At 40.8% G+C, this 17,774-nt stretch overlaps 1 protein-coding gene and 1 long non-coding RNA gene across 2 annotated transcripts in view; both read right to left on the bottom strand.

Moving 5' to 3' along the window:
* The window catches only part of LOC119904136 (FERM, ARHGEF and pleckstrin domain-containing protein 1-like), a 59,015-nt gene extending 56,177 nt beyond the window's left edge, over positions 1–2,838 (bottom strand). The window contains exon 1 of the mRNA XM_038720578.1: positions 2,598–2,838. The gene's annotated coding sequence lies outside the window, so the exon portion shown is untranslated. The remainder of the gene's footprint in view (positions 1–2,597) is intronic.
* Positions 2,839–9,354: 6,516 nt separating this feature from the next.
* Positions 9,355–12,112, bottom strand: LOC119903486. Its single transcript, XR_005444520.1, has 2 exons — positions 10,887–12,112; positions 9,355–10,717 (listed from the first exon to the last, which is right to left on the bottom strand). It is a non-coding gene; the product is annotated as an uncharacterized LOC119903486 (long non-coding RNA).
* Between the last annotated feature and the right edge of the window lie 5,662 nt (positions 12,113–17,774).

Raw genomic sequence — 17,774 nt, forward strand, 5'->3', positions numbered from 1 at the left:
TCTGACAGGACTGTGGGGGTAAGTCTGACAAAAAAGGTTGAGGACCACTGCCTGCCACATCTAGCAATGTAGGGTACCATCTGATATTCAAATCAAACTTGAGGCGCAGAATCTGTAATAATGTGCAACGTGACTGAGTCTATCCAAGGTGGAGGATTGTGTCTGGACAACGTGGCAGTTCATTCATTCTGGATTGACACATGAGCAGGCCACTATCCACCCCCCACGTATCCACAGCCAGATCCCCCAAGGCCCCGCTGTCCCGCTTCATTCTCTCTTCACTGCACATTCCAGCAGGCTGATGTCATCCTGAGACCTCACCAAGTGGTTCATCACAGTACTGAGGCCAGTGAGCAGTTGTTCAGCTGCCGCAGAGGTAAATGACTGCTGCCAAGTTTAAGCTGAAAGCTGAATAAGGCATTTCAAAGGAGTGGATAATATAATCCAGCAGAGCGCATGGAGAAAATAGGTCAAGGACAGTTGATACACTAAATTCGGTCTGATGATGGTCTGCCTGATGTTTTGGAAGGCACATACAAAGTTACACGTCAAACACTGCAGACTGTAGTTGGAGTGGATTTGGCGAATACAGTAAGAGGTCACAGGGTCTGTTGATCAACTAATCAATTAACTGACTGATCATGTCAGCATTACGGACTAGGGCTGTGCTCTGATGGCTGGTTTCAAAATATCCAGATGTGTTAAGTTCCAAGGCTAACCAATCAATCAAGTCCTTATCTGCTCTTGCTTTTTTAAAGAGCAATTACTCATTACACTAAACATTAGATTTGTTATTTATCAGTGTTTTACACCTTTAATTGTCATGGTGTCTGAGGTTCAAGTCTTTCCCATAAACTCATTCATAACTTTCTGGTTACTTATTAAAACTTGAAGCTAGACCAAAATAAGAGATTCACGGATTTGGATTAAACAAGCAGATTCATGTTTGATAAAAAGCTATTAAACACCAACCATAAGGGCTAGAGAGTGTTTAGAGCACATGATGTCATAATTTGCACCTATATCATGTACACAGTCATCACACAACAGTGGGTGTGAGGTGTTGGAGTTCTCCAGCTAAACAGCAGACCTACCCTCCCTCGGGCTGTTGGAAGCCAGACCAAATGCTCCGGGGGCGTAGAAGGAAACAAGCATATTTTTCCAGTTCTAGCACAGTCATTTATGACATTGATCCTAACACCCTCATCAGCCAGTGACCTTTGCCTTGATTACTGGCAAGTGTCTCATGCTGAGTCTGTAAATTCATGTCTGATATGACCTGCACATGCATGCTGCGTAACCAGACACTCTTCAAACAAAGCAGCAGTGAAACAGAGGACAGTGAAAGAGTAGACAGTGATTATTTCAGCCAACAGTTATCCTCCCCTGCACCAGGGATCATTTATCAACCAGTCATGAGTCTAGGTCTGTGTGTTCCTCTGAATAGGTAACTCAGATCCAAACAAACACACAAAACAGTCACCAGTTCTGCAGCTGGCACCTTGTTCCAAGGGCCACAGTGTGACATAAAGCATAGCTGCCCCGTATACAGAGCCAGAAGGACATTTACAGACCCCTGAGTGTTTCTCAGGCTTTGAACTTGTTTGCTTGAAATTCCCCACAAGTGTGTAACATGGAGCTGTGACTACTGGCTTACAGAGTCTCCTGGGTTGTAACAGTGGCTCCTCTGTGTGCAGGGGCACACAGGGCCCCTCACTGCCTCCAACATTGCACAGCTGGAATCCTTTACTGACAGCTGAACAGCCAGAGGCCGGGGTTGATCCAGCCAGCTGTCTACCTGAGGAAAGCTCCAAAATAGAGAAAGAGCTCAATTCCCTGTGTTCTGCAACAGACACCGATACCTGGGTGTGGCTGGCATTACATGAATCACAATAAGTTCCCACCATATTATTGGGAACATGACATGTGTTCACTGAGTGAAAAGATGGACTGCCAATAGGATATGTGTGTTGTAACCAGAGCTTGGCTGCCATTTAAGCCTCTCCAAAACAGCCTGAATGATATTTGAGAGGGTAGCGCAGAAAATGGTGAAATCCAGGACTCAGTGGCGTCTTTCCCTGCATGTAGACCAACCTCACACAGCCTGGTAATGTTAGTTTATTCGCACCATTCATGTAATGTAGGTTAATAGAGCAGGCTGGTGTAATCCTCACGATATTATCTGCCAGGACAGTAGATGTGACATTAATGCACCGCATGGACTCACCTGGACAGCCTCAGGAAACTAAGTGACAGACAGGATATGCACACCTCCTCGCGACATTTGATTATGTAAATGTCACACAGAGGCATGAAGCTTTTTCGTACCAAAAATCAGCGACAGCGATGTCTGTCTGCACGCATGCATGCAGCTATGGTATATCTGTGCAATGCAGACCACACTGGAGGGCAAATAGGACAGTTTACTGACTGCAGATGAAGATTTTCACAGTGATAGTTATTTCCCTCCCCCCCGAAATCCACAGGATCACCAAACAACACGGCAAAGATACTCCCAGGACTTAACCCTAATCTCCTCAAACAAGTTGAATCACTTCCCTTAAGAGCACACAGGCAGAGGTCTTCGCGATCCTTACCCCTTCTCTCGAAATGCACGCGTATCCACACGTATGTATTCCCCAGCTGAAAGGAGATGTTACATCCACGTCCAGCGGTAGAGACTAAAAAGAAGCCCAGTTGAGTTTTAGATGCTGCTCGCGCCGGAGAGGAGCCTTTCTGCGGTCGCCATGGCGGACGACTGAGTGTGTGAGCCTGGGAGAGAAGGGATTACTTTGACCCGAGCGGCGGATCCACTCCTGGTGCCTTTACTCAGACAATGAAGGAGGTGCAGCACCTCCACCTTCTCAGCACAATGACACACAACAACAGCACCATCTAGTGTCGTCAGCCGGAACAACCCAATCCAGATATTACAAACCAGTGGTTCCCAAGCTTTTTGGCTTGAGACTTATTCACACAAAGTAACAGTGGTGGAAGAAATATTCAGACGCATTACTTAAGTAAAAGTAGCATTACCAAACTATGAAAGTACTCCACTACTAAGTAGAGGTTCTGCATTCAAAACCTTACATACATAACATTTGTATGTACTAATTAAAATTAAGAGTACTCGTTCTGCAGTAAAATGGCCCTTGTAAGTGTTTTATTATTAGGTGTGATGTGGATTAATATTACCGGTACATTAATGTGTATATTGCTGTAGTTGTTTACAGCTGTGCTTATTTTAACTACTACTGTTGGGTAGTTTAATCAACAGCATCATATTCTATAAGAGCATTATGTTCTGTCCTGTGAGAACCACACATCTCTAAAAAGTCAAATTTTCATGGGTTCAGAAAAAATGTCCAGTTTTCAATTTTGTGGCGAATGTTTCCCAGCTAGTCCAAAAATAAGAACATCATTTTTGTATATGTACCATTCAGCCTGGCATATTTGATATCTTTGGAATTAAAATTATGTGGGTTTGAACAAAATGTATCTTCACAGTAGGAGTTAAAATTGCATTTGCTCTATTAAAATGTTACTTTAACCATTTCCACTGGCACCATGGTAAATAGGTCCGAATTATTTAAGGTTTCCCAGGGAGTAGTTAAACACTAGAAGTCAGTGCATGAGTCAACAATTGTGGAAAATAAATACAGGAATGTATTAAAGAATTGCAGAGTCTCTGACTAATGTATACACACACGGAAATGGAGATATATATTTCATATACTCTCAAACAAGTACCTGCCTGCATGGATTAAAACAGATTCAGTGTTTTATTTATATTATGGAGTGGGTTATAACCTATACTACTACTATATAACCTATACCTCTATGTGTTGCCTGCTCATTGTCAGTATGCCTAGGTCAGCTATGCAACAGCATCCTCTGAACCTGCCAAAAGTGTTTTGCTCAAGGTTACTTCTGCAGTATAAAATGCATTGCCTTAGCCTCACTTCATGTGCGTTAGTGTTGAGAGTAGAGAACCTGATTTGGCCTCTGTAACACTTGTTGGTGGCCTGCAACACCACCCTTGACCTTGCACTTTATCCAGGGTCTACTGGAGGGTGCTTTTCACTTGCCCTGAAGCATGAGTGACAGGCAGCAGGGTCGCAAGTCCAATAGGCCTTTAAAAGTTCAAACACATCATAACATGGCTGATAAGTTCTGCAATTCAAAGCTGACTCTCCCTCCTTCTCACTGTGTACAACTGTGCCACATAAACATCAGCTGAAAATCAGTTTAAGCTACAGTCTTGTCACAAGGCAGAGGGAACCAGTGACATTAACTTGGCATGATCATGCTGATTTCGCTGCCCAAAAGAAAAACGCTGTGTCCAAGCAGAGAATTTTTTCCATCTCTGTAATAGCCAACACGAGATCTGTAATGCTAATAAACTTGTGGATTGTTCCACAACTGAGTTATATATTTGTTGAAACCAATGGCATTTCTTAGCCTGAGGATTGATACAGTTTGGATACCACACTGTACCAAGATTTCAAATATACAGTACATTAATCTAGGTTTAGAAACTTTTGAGTGGGGGGAACAGACAGGGGTACAATTTTAAAGGCGCGGGGGGGGGCGCATATTTTTTAAGTGAGTAGACTTACATTTAAAGACCTAGTTCTTGGTAATAATAAACTGTACATTATTAATATTTGCATTGTTTATTCTGTGTAATAAATAAATAAACAACTTTAATAAATATTCTAACATGAAATAATTTCAGTCAATATGTTTTGAGTGCATTTGTGATCAGTGTGCGTCTCTCCATGGTAGTTTTCCGTGTCTTTATAGTCATTTTGGGCCTGTACATGTAGGCCTGTTCAGTCATCCATCCATGATACTAACAAGACTACTACTTATCGCATTCTGAGGGGGGCCACCAATTTCTGGGGGGGTAAATCAATCAATCTATGAACAGTCTATTGTCTACATTATATAATCATAAATATGTACGGCCTTTCTCCTCCTAAGTGTTCACTGCTTTGTATTCCCTGGTTCTCCTTTCCTTTTTTTATGGATAGTGGCCTGGGGCTTTCGTTTAGACTGATGCCTCCACATCGCCCACTCCTTCACGTATGTAGCTGCATGCAGGGACAGGGATAAAAGACAAGCAGTATGTTGCAAGGCTGAAACTGAGGTCCCCCCCCCCCCCCTGTCTGTTGCTCGCCCACCTTCTCACTGGCAGGAAGAGAAGTCTCCTACGCCTTAGTGGTGTGGGACTGAAGATGGAGAAATCACACTCAGTGTGTTGGCAGCTTCAGAGGCCCTCTGGAGGCACTGATTTGGAACTGAGGCAAAGATGAACATGTCAGCAAGAGCGTGAAAATTAATGAGAGCAAGAAAGAAAAAACGGGGAAGAGACAATGCTGTTTTGGATTAGTTATGTAAGCAATCAATAAGTTGTGTTCTTAGTGATCTTTTATCCAGTTATGTAATAGTAAATGAAATTACAGAGTCAACTTCTCACTGATCACCATTGTGTGAGGAAACAACAGAGTTGTCTCAGGAGCTCATAAATACTTTAAAAATATATAACCTTCTTGTTTTCTTCAGCACTGTGTACTCAAGTTAAAATTGGCCCACCCCACAGCCTGATTAATCTGCTACGGGGCCCCGGAGCAAAATTAGCTTTTGGGCCCCTATTAACACTTCATCCCACGTTCTGTGCAATGTTTTTATACAGGAATACTACCTGCCCACAGATTTGCAGTGTGCTAATTTGATTAAACACAATTTAGGAATATGCAACATGGAAGCACAAAACTAAAAATAATGAAGCTCTTAGAAAAGGAGCCTTGTGGTACAGTAGTTCAGTTCAATACATCCTCCAATCTCTGTACTGTATGTATGTATGTTATGCAATGAAGGATTAAAACCTGGACCAGCGACTTACCTTAAGACCCATATCGTGCTGAAGCACATAGTACTAGGAAAGAAATTTGGATAAAAGTGTCGAGCAAATTAAATACGTTAACTTATAAATCAGTGACCACCTGTCCTGTCAGCTGATGTATCTGTATCCTAACTATCCCTTCATTATTACAGACATTGTCAAAAGCCATCAATGTCCCTTTTTATAAGCGCCTATGAAGTGAATCTGAAAGTTTGTGCATGTTTGTGCACCTAATGTTGGTAATCTACATATAAGTACAGTTTTATTCACGACTAATTGTACATGACATGTAGTCTCCCACCCAGTGTTGCACACATGAGAAAAACCTTCAATGTCTCATTACTCTCTTCATCCATCTTAACAAAGAAAGCTGACATAAGTAGGTGTTACCTGTAAAACAATGGTGGGTAATTATTTAAAAGGTGCATATGGGCTCATCAGGTTCTGCATTCCAATCCAAGTCCATGATCATTTCTTATTAAAAGACACCAACCAGCAAAACAAAGATCCAAAAGCATGTACAAAGGAATGTATGTGTATTTATCACAGACACTATTAGTTACAAATTAATGATGATGTTGGTAAGATTGTGATAACACACAGGAGGTTTCATTGTACTGTAACGTACAATACTGGCACTGTTATAGTCATTGAACTATCAACATTATGTCTGCAGACAGAGTTCACTGTGTATATTCTTGGTTTTGTAAGTATGTGTTAGTGTTGCAAATGTATAGATTTCCAAAATCTACTTGAGACTATTGATACTTTCAACTATTTTTCATGCAGTGGTGGAATGTACAATTACCAAGTACTGTGTTTTTTTGTGCTTATAATTGACAAATGTAGTTACATTACAGATTTGCATTATGAAATACAATCACCACAAATATTCTGATATATTATTATAGATTAAGCTACCAAGCAGTACATTAAATAGTTAGGATTAGCCCCTACCTTTGCCAGCTGCAACATTAAAGTAATGTACACATTACTCACTCGCTAACTCATCATCAACCGCTTATCCTGTGTATAGGGTCGCAGGGGGCTGGAACCAATCCCAGCAGGCACTGGGCAAGAGACAGGGTAGTAGCCTGGACAGGTCCCCAGTCCATCACAGGGCCAACACATGTACACATTAATGCATCAATAATAGAATCAGATAATATAATATTCTGAAATGGGTCATTCTGCATGAATACTTTAACTTTTGGTACTTTGTGTAGATTTTGCTGCTAATATGAATTCAAAATTTGAATGCAGTTTTAACTCTAACAGAGTATTTCTACAGTGCTGTAGTACTTGAGTAAAATATCAGAGTACTGCTTCCACAACTGATCCCATACTCTTTAGGAATTTTGTTTGCATATAATCATTCAGTGGCCAGCTCTGTCTAAAATGACCCAGTTGCTTATATTTTATTACAAGTGCTTTGATAAAATGGAGGGGGGGTACTTTGTTCATAATTAATTATAAAATCTTAATTTACATGTTGTTACAGCAGGAATCCAAAATCAGCAACATTTGTATTTATTTTGGTTGACTCACATCCCTGATTAGTTTTTAACAGTATTTGATTGATGTGTGCACTCTTTCCCCCAGCAGTTCATATAAGGTAATTTTCTCTTCACTGTTGCAAAACAAGATTTAAAAGCCTTAAATGAGAAACTAACACGTGGCACACACTATGTTAAATTCATTGACTTCTTCAGTCTCATACAAAATGTATCACTTATTATAAATAAGATATTTAAGGGCTACTTTCTAAATTCCTTTAAATAAAACATTAAATCTAACCTATTGATCTCAACCTGAAACATATCTTGACCAACTACAGAGTCAATCAATTACATGATGTTTTGGATTCATTGTTATCGTCAGCAGGTGACAAAAATGCCTGTCTTGAGACATTTTAAAACTTGGTTACCTTCCAGTGTTTGGCAAAAGAGGCCACTCTGACATCCCTGAAATCTTTGAGTAGGGTAGGGAGGTGGAGAGTTGTTAACCTGATCTGTTCTGTACAGAGAGCGACAATCCGAGGCTTCCTCTAGACATGAGTATCGCGGAACTCCTGCCGAGCCCTCCGCCTCCACAAGAGGAGAAAACCAGCAGGGGGACCCTCATCACATATTTGCCTTTATACTGAATGTATAAAGGCAGCGGGATAACACTGAGCCACATTTCAGTTTGAATAAGACAGACAGAAATAATTTCTTCCAGGAAAATACACTGTGGAGGTTCTCTGCCTGACTGTTATCACATTCCCATAAAAAGATTGTCAGATTTATATAACATATTTGGTCATCTTTAATTTTCTCTTGTATTTATATCTCAATCGGTCATCGGTGGGGCCACACGGCCTTACCATGTTGCCATGTGTTTTTCCTGTTTGTTAACAATGTCATACTTTGAGCATTTTGTCTTGTCCCACGTATAGGAATACACCAAATCGTTCAGATGTATTTAAATTAAATAACTTTTGAGGACTACATAATAGCTGCAGATGGTATAGATTTAGGCTGCAGAGTGAGAACAGTTTCACATCAATTGTCAAGAAGTACAAAATACCCATGATACCCATCATAGACATTACCCATGAAACTGTGGGGTACTTGCTGTCAGCTTCTCTCCATCCCTGAGGGGTGCTTGTGAAATGTATTTTTCTAGTTTAAGATTATGGGAAACATCTAGTAGGAATATCTGGCACAATATCACCTACTCCCAAGGCGGTTGGAGAAGGGAAAATGTTTGACCCCCTACATTGTGAAAACTGGAGGAAATGGCAACAGTTCACAAAAATCAAAAAAGGATGCAGGAGGCTTAATTGATGACCATGGACCCAGACTCACTAATCTATAGGTAATCAACATGTTCTCGGTTAGATTGCAGTGCAGGCTTGGCTCCTAATCTCCACAAGCTATTCAATGAACACTTTTGTTGTGAAACATGTAATAAATCGTTTGTTAGGACTATGACTACAATTCCTAAAGTGAATTCACCCCAGTTAAAAAAAAAAGCACATTTTCTCACTTACCACTAGTTGTTTCCAGTAGTATTGAAGTTATTCAGAGAGCCAACTCTGTCAGTGTTGTCAATTTCAAAACAATGCTTCCATCTGATTCTTGTTTGTCCAGCACAAGAAACTTTGTTGTATTTTTCTTCCTTATGTAGAGTTTGTGTTGGAGTCTGTCTTTTCGGTTTTAACGGACTCTGTGTTGTTAGCTGCAGTGGTGTGGGTGTGTGTACAGTATATCAGTAGGTGGGAGGCTCGGGAGTGAATGAATTTCCCAGAAAAATCAACCCAGAGTGTTCACACAACTTTTCAAGTAGTGGTAATTTGAGTAAACCTCAACTTAAATATAATACATTTTTTAAAAAACCTTTAATTTCTGCATACTGTCATAACCTGGCTCAAGGGTCACGACAAAAGAGGGAACGAGGCAGCATAAATGATCAAAAAGTGATTTATTTAACAAGAGAGTGAACTAAACATAACTATTTAATTGTGCAAGGTTTGTCGCTGTAACATAAATAACTCAAAGCAAAATATGGCAGTCACGATGGTTAGGCCACAGTGGACGTCTGGGTTGCAGAGAAGGCAGAAGCCCCAGTAGTTTGCCCAAGTGGAGCTTTATCTCCCGACTCAAAGGTTCACCCAATCAGCAATCACCTCAACAAAACAAAGATGGTTAACAGCGGTGAGGTATCACTCCCACAGAGTGGCCTCACAATACTAAATTACATTAATTGATTCTTAACAATTCCACTAATTTACTCAATAAATGTAATTGTGCACAACTTATACTACAATTGTGCTAGACTCAAATACTAATGGAAACTCACTCAACAAAATTTCTACTAGTAAGCTTGACAAGCATTTTCAGATAGTCCTGAAAAATACAACTGCATTACTACAATTCAATTTCTCTTTATTAGTATCAAAACCTTAAACAACTGTCATTTCTACATTGACACAAAATAAGGCACATCGTGCATAAAGCTGAATAGACTGATTATCAAAATTGCTGGTTAATTATCTGATCAGTCAATTAATTCAATTTGTTTTCATGTTGAACATTCTCCATGTCCAGATCCTTAATGAGATTTCTTGGTATTAAGTAATAACTTGAGCTAAATAAAATTTCCTTTTACTACTTTAGTGTGTTGAGGAAAAAGAGACTATGCATAACTTTATTCCATCAGCAGCACTTTTACTTAATATAAAAGGGAGCTTTAAATGTAGAGTTTTAAGCAAATAAAGTCTAAAATAAGTCCCACAAAATGCAAATTGTTAAGTCAGGTAGACAGATAACTGAATAAAAAGTTTCTGCAGGTTTCAACTGGTCAAATTTAAGAAAACTATGAATGAAATTTAAAACCCAACATGACTTACCAGAAACACACAAAGGAAATGCAGTCACACAGTTACTTGAAGAGTAAATCACTATTCAAATTAGTGTTGAGTGATAAAATACAAAATTGCCATTGGACAATGTTAACAATGCCTGCTGGCTGTTACAGAGAATGCAGGTTTGAGGCTTCACTTTTCAAACCTTGGTGAAGACGCAAAGCTGCTTCCGGTTCCACAAATCAGACAATATCAAATTTCTGTGTGGTTTCGAAACAGACCAATCAGAGAATGAGACGCAGATTCAGGTTGTCCTCACACAGTGCCAGGTGGAGCTGGGGCTATATACTGAGGCGCTCGCCTCCTTATTGGTGGTTGGTGGAAGTGAGGAGGCCGAACACTTGGGAGGCTTGGTCTGGGAGTCCTCGTACTCCTCTGCCCAGGCAAACAGGTTGCTTTACCTGTAGGAGGAGAAAGTGATATCAGCTGCCGTAGTGATTTCACCCGTCAGTGTGTGTACCTCATCTTGTAGACCTCGTCACAGCTGGCATGAACGTGCTGCAGAGCCTGAAGCATTGGGTCTGAGTGAAGATTGGCAGAGAATGACACAATCAGCTATCAGTTAAATACCTCCTGAAGCAATCAATAAGCCTGTGTAGTGACAGCTGTTCTTGGTGGTGCTCAGCCTCAGGTTGTCCATGAACTCCAGGATCTGTTCCAGGGTGTGCCGAGCCAGTTTACTGCTGAAACTGAAGACTGAGACAACCGCTGTTCAGGTACCCAGAGACAGTCCTCACCTGTCTGTCTTGGTCTGTCCTCACCTCTCTTGGACAAAGATGCGAGGACAGGTGTCCTCTGAGAGTGTCTCATTGAGGATGCTGAGCACAGAGTCCTTCCTGAACATCACCGGGCTCCTGCAGCTACAACATAGAGTCCTACTCACTGAACACAAACTGGATCAGAACCAGCCTAAAGGTTCTGCAGAGGTGAGTCCTGATCAGCTGTTACCTGTGTGGAGTTGATGACAGCTACAATCATGTTGAGCAGCTTGTCGCTCCACAGAGTCTCATCTGGGAACTGAAGAGACAGAAACATTCAGATCTGGATCTGAATGGTCTGGAGCGAACTTAACTTCATCTTGGACATCTCGCTCTGCTGGCTGCTGTGTGTAGGAGCCAATAGAGTAGCAGAGGCTGTAGCCTGATGATAAACAGTCCTGGGCCTGTTTAATACCGTTTCAGTGCCATCATTAGCCTTCTTATCCATCGCATCTCAAGACAGATCAGACGCTCGAGAAATAACGTTACTTTATAGGACCCACTAGTCTCAATAGCAGTATTGAGAAGCTCAAACTTTGATTTTGAGAAATGTTGGATCCGGGTACTTTTAGAACGGGGTCTCGATCCCCATCCCTACTTAGCGCTAGCCAAACTTATTAGCATGTTAGTTAGCTCGCCAGTTAAATAATTTCACCAACCAGGGACATTAGTAGAGCTGGGCGGTATACCGAGATCATTTCAAAAGAGATAAAAATTGGACAACGCAGTTTATACCGATATAGTTTATGGTTGATTGAATTAATGTTTTGTAAAGTCCTGCAAGCGTTGCTCCTCTGTCCCTCACCGTAGCCTACTTATGGAGAAAGTTACCAGGGAGAGACAGAAAGCGGGGCACACTGACGTGTTTGTAGCAGAGGTACGTGAGGTCTGTGAGTGTGAAGAGAACTGAAGGAAGCAGATTAAATAAGTGAGTGAGCCTTGAGTTCCTACAAATAAAAACATGCCCCTAAAACCGACCCATATCACGCAGCCCTAACATTTAGAAATAAAAATAATGTCCGTGGGGATTAAAACATGCTTTTGCAGGGTGTAAAATGTGAAGAATTTTCAATAAAGAATTAAAGCTGCAAGCAGCTTTGGGCGGGCCCTCGCACGTGTAGCGCGTTGGGGCACGAGGCGGCCGAGTTGCATATTCCGGAGCTCTGCCGGTGCGGCTGTGAATTTTCTATGCGCTTCGGACGCTGCATGAAGGTGTTATATGTCACTTCCTGTGTCACCTTTGTGGCACTGCATAGCACTTGGCGCTATGAATATAAATTGCCGTGTAGATGTGTTTGGGGCAGGACAGTTATCAAGTATGTAAAGTTTTGTGGAGATGTGAGCACTTACACTGAAGTTACAACAACTTCCTGTGTCATGGCTGCTTCACTTCTCCAGCCCTTTGGGAACAACAGACTTTTGTTGGTCTGGAGAAGCTGAAGCATTTATTACCTGACACACCGACACTGTACTTTTACTGCCAGAATATTTTCCTCCTGAGATTCACTGTCACTCGGTCAATCCAACACTATGAGATTAAAGGAGCCTAACAGCACCTGTTAGGTAGACGTCCTGCAGGGTTTCCGCGAGGTCTTAAAAAGTCTAAAATATCAAAATCAAAATTTAAGGCCTTTAAAAAGTCTTAAATTCGCTGAAGTTTGTGTTCTAGGTCTTAAATAATTTTAACTGAGTATTTATTTTCCAACGTCCATGTAACTCTACCTCTAATGCTCATTGAAATGCCCCCGCAGCGCTCAAGAATGTTTTTTCCTCCCGTGGTGGTGTATTACTTTCTGTCGCTAGTCCAAATTGGTCCAAATATAATTTACTGTATTACGACTACAAAGAACAGGCAGCTTTCGTGTTATTGCCACAAGTCTCTTTCAGATTGTACCACAGATATAAAACGGATTTATACACTCACCTAAAGGATTATTAGGAACACCTGTTCAATTTCTCATTAATGCAATTATCTAATCAACCAATCACATGGCAGTTGCTTCAATGCATTTAGGGGTGTGGTCCTGGTCAAGACAATCTCCTGAACTCCAAACTGAATGTGAGAATGGGAAAGAAAGGTGATTTAAGCAATTTTGAGCGTGGCATGGTTGTTGGTGCCAGACGGGCCGGTCTGAGTATTTCACAATCTGCTCAGTTACTGGGATTTTCACGCACAACCATTTCTAGGGTTTACAAAGAATGGTGTGAAAAGGGAAAAACATCCAGTATGCGGCAGTCCTGTGGGCGAAAATGCCTTGTTGATGCTAGAGGTCAGAGGAGAATGGGCCGACTGATTCAAGCTGATAGAAGAGCAACTTTGACTGAAATAACCACTCGTTACAACCGAGGTATGCAGCAAAGCATTTGTGAAGCCACAACACGCACAACCTTGAGGCGGATGGGCTACAACAGCAGAAGACCCCACCGGGTACCATTCATCTCCACTACAAATAGGAAAAAGAGGCTACAATTTGCAAGAACTCACCAAAATTGGACAGTAGAAGACTGGAAAAATGTTGCCTCGTCTGATGAGTCTCGATTTCTGTTGAGACATTCAGATGGTAGAGTCAGAATTTAACGTAAACAGAATGAGAACATGGATCCATCATGCCTTGTTACCACTGTGCAGGTTGGTGGTGGTGGTGTAATGGTGTGGGGGATGTTTTCTTGGCACACTTTAGGCCCCTTAGTGCCAATTGGGCATCGTTTAAATGCCACGGCCTACCTGAGCATTGTTTCTGACCATGTCCATCCCTTTATGGCCACCATGTACCCATCGTCTGATGGCTACTTCCAGCAGGATAATGCACCATGTCACAAAGCTCGAATCATTTCAAATTGGTTTCTTGAACATGACAATGAGTTCACTGTACTAAAATGGCCCCCACAGTCACCACATCTCAACCCAATAGAGCATCTTGGGGATGTGGTGGAACGGGAGCTTCGTGCCCTGGATGTGCATCCCACAAATCTCCATCAACTGCAAGATGCTATCCTATAAATATGGGCCAACATTTCTAAAGAATGCTTTCAGCACCTTGTTGAATCAATGCCACGTAGAATTAAGGCAGTTCTGAAGGCGAAAGGGGGTCAAACACAGTATTAGGGTGGTGTTCCTAAAAATCCTTTAGGTGAGTGTACTTCACCAGTGCAACCTTATTGGTTGTTGGATGGAAAAACAGATCTTGGGGCTTAAAACCAATCTCTAGCAACGTTTTTGAAACCTACTGTTGCTGCTTAATGAATGAGTGCCGCTATTAAAATTTCACATGATCGTCAATGATTGACAGTAAGCTACGGTAACACTCAACGCATGGCTGTCTCCCTCTCCTCATGTCATCGTCCATCCCGCTGTTTCATTGTTGACATCGTCCGATGCCAATTTTGTAGACATCACTAAACCCTAATTTGAATACATTTATTTACTCTGCAAGTAATTTTGTGACTGAATGTCCTTTGTCCTTTAAATTTCTTAAAGTCTTAAATTTGACCAGTTGAAACCTGCAGAAACCCTGATATTGTTCCATTAACTCATCTGCCTGACTTGCATTGTGTGGGACTTCTTATTTTAAACAATCTTTATTTGCTTATGATTCCATAAAACTACACATTTAAAGCTCCCTTTTATATTATTTAAGTGCTGCTGATGGAATAAAATTATACATAGTCGCTTTTTCCACAAAACACAGTAAAGTAAGTAGTAAAAGGAAATTTTATTTAGCACAAAAGACTTTGCTCAAGAGATTCACTTAACACCAAGAGAGCTTATTAAGAATCTGGAAATGGAGAATGTTCAACATTATTGCAAAAAAGAATGAAAACAAATTGATTATCAAAATTGTTGCTGGTTAATTATCTGATCAAGCAGTCAGTTACTTCAGTCTATTCAGCTTTATGCACGATGTGCCTTATTTTGTGTCTGTTAAATGTACAAATAACAGAAGATGTTTAAGGTTTTGATACTAATAAAGATAAATTGAATTGTAATAATGGAGTTGTATTTGTATTTTTCAGGACTATCTGAAAATGGGCATTTTGTAAATTTCAAGTTTACTAGTAATTTTGTTGAGTGAGTTTCCATTAGTACTTGAGTCTAGCACAATTCATTGTTTTTAGTAGATTTCCCTCAGAGTAAGTTGTTCACAGTTACATTTATTGAGTAAAGAATTAGTGGAATTTAATGTTAATAAGCATCAGTTAATGTAATTTAGTATGCAGAAATTAAAGGTTTTATATTTAAGTTAAGGTTTACTAAAAAATATTATTACCACTACTTAAAAAGTTTGAGGTAATCAGTTTCCATAAATATTTTGAGTATTCTGAACTTATTTAGGTATACAGTGTAGTCCCTTTAAATGCCTGTTGCTGATAAAATCAACATGGATTATATAAACACATGTATCCAGTAGAGGAATTTTTCCTTGTTTGCCCAGATCACCCGTCCCCACCACCAGCACCATACACGCTCCTCTGTTACAGCTGCAAATTAGACTGTGAAATTGACAACTCGTGTTGCCATCTGGTTGCTATGACACCTAGTTATTAGGCCTTCTGACAGTCGTAGCTCAGCTTGTTTGTTCCGTCTTCCCTCTCCTGCACATCAACATTGTTTGCAATATTAAAAAGGCATGAAACATCAGAAGGATGGGTTGAGAGTGGGCTGATAACCGTTCTCTTCAGTGGTGGTGACTTCCAGCTAACATACAGCACATGTAATATATTATCTGTCACCATGTTCAGTCACTAGCACATCCTCTAGTGCTCCAAAATCCTAGAAAAACAAAGCAGGCAGGCATCAAGCATCATTACCATCAGAGCAAGGAGGACACCTTAAACATGATGACATACTCTTGTGACTCAAAAAGAAAAATGTTTCCCCTTAATGTATAATTTCTCCCTTTGATTTCCCTAGTGATTTCTGCAATTCCTCTGAGCTGCACGGAGCTGTACAAGAGTCTAATTTCCACACATTTCAGCACCTGTCTGGACCACATTGAGACTTTAATGCTCTACTGATCAGTGAGACGATTAATGCAATTTAAAAGCTCTTTTTGTTGGTCTGTGCATTGGAATCTCCTTCATCCTCAAAACTGCTGGGCTGGCAGGGTGTTCCTCTTCTCCTCAGGATGAAAGCCTCATGAGCTCATGTCCCCTGGAGTTAAAGTGCACAGGGCAGACATGGCCTTTTTTATTTTTTTGTCAAGGACTGCTATATCCCACACAGATAGCCCAGGGACTGTGCTGCAGTCTGGGAGTGATGGGGGTGGGGTTGGCGTGGTGGCGTGACTCATGCAGCTCCCCCCTTTCATCTTGACATTTGACATACTGATGTAGAGGATCTCAGCTGGAACAAATACGGTGTCACAGCTGCAGTGTCTGTGCATCTGAGCCTGTGGCGTACAGAGCCGAGAACAGGTAACAATGAGTCAGCGCCTATTTAATTCATACACCTACGCTGTGAATCTCGGGGGGGGGGTTGTTTTCAAGCTGATTTTGTTTTTCTTCTTCAGTCTGTTCCCCACTGAAAATTCAACATCTCCCTATGCTACCTAACATTCCGTGAAAGTCATTCTTGCTTTAGCTCTGCAAGGACTTTTGGAAAAGTTGAACTGGAGTGCACAATGACATTTTAAAAACCCCAGTGCAAGAGACAAAGCTGCGCAACAACTATTAGGCTGAATCCTGTAAAGCATTCGGTAATCCATTCTCATTGAACTCTTTCCCTGGACAACAGGGATATTAAACTGTGTTTGGCTATATGTTACCACAAACACAAATGATACTGCTGAAGAGTGAGTGATGCCAGAGGGATTCTAGTTCCTAATGAACCCCACTGAGACCTCTCACCATCAGGCCCTTCGGCCCTCTGCCCTGTCTCACCAGGGTGGATAAAGCACCTCAGCAAGCAGCACAGCACAATCAGACCACACAGACTCACATCAGGCAGCTGAAAGGTGGATGTTGACAAGCGCCTCAGAGGAGATGCTGGCCCACACTTCCCCCAGATCTATTAATTGGTAAGTCCCCCAACAGGCCACTTCCACTCTGCACCAGTGATTCAAAATGATCTCTAAAATTAGTTGGGAGAAAACCAGGGAGAAAGGAGAATCAAAAACATAAAGGAACCAGTCTTTTTTAATCATCTCCTCTTCAAACCATTTCATCTTTAGATTCACCCTCTCTGACACAAGGGATTAACTTCAAATATATGTTACCAAAAACTAAATCATATAATACTAATAATAATAATTTGATATCACTATTATGTATTAGGTTCTACTATGTACAATCCATTTTATTTTATGGTACTCTGCAAAGCACATTGTATCTTGTTTGACCTCAAAGACACATGAAAGGCAGTGTTACAGCATAATCTGTCTCATCAAATTCTGTGACGTTTCCTAGAAATTTTAGCCATAGTAATTTAAAAAATAAAGGTATGTTTCTAATAACATGTCTTAAATAAGCATGATATCCTCTTTAGAAAAAGTATGTTAAAAATGTACAGTATATAATACACCATGTATTACTGTCTATCTGGAGAGTCAGAATGAGTCCATCATATTAAACATTAAGACTTCTGTGATAATTAGAGATAAATAATAAAGGCTTCATGACAGCCCTGTGCTCTGCGTAGCTACAGAACATTGAGCCCATTAAAGATAAAGGTTCAGAGGTATTGGTCAGCATTTCAAATGAA

Source organism: Micropterus salmoides, unplaced genomic scaffold (assembly GCF_014851395.1).
Source record: "Micropterus salmoides isolate LMB-PRFRI ecotype aquatic unplaced genomic scaffold, ASM1485139v1 Ms_hic_scaffold_15, whole genome shotgun sequence".
NCBI lineage: Eukaryota > Metazoa > Chordata > Actinopteri > Centrarchiformes > Centrarchidae > Micropterus > Micropterus salmoides.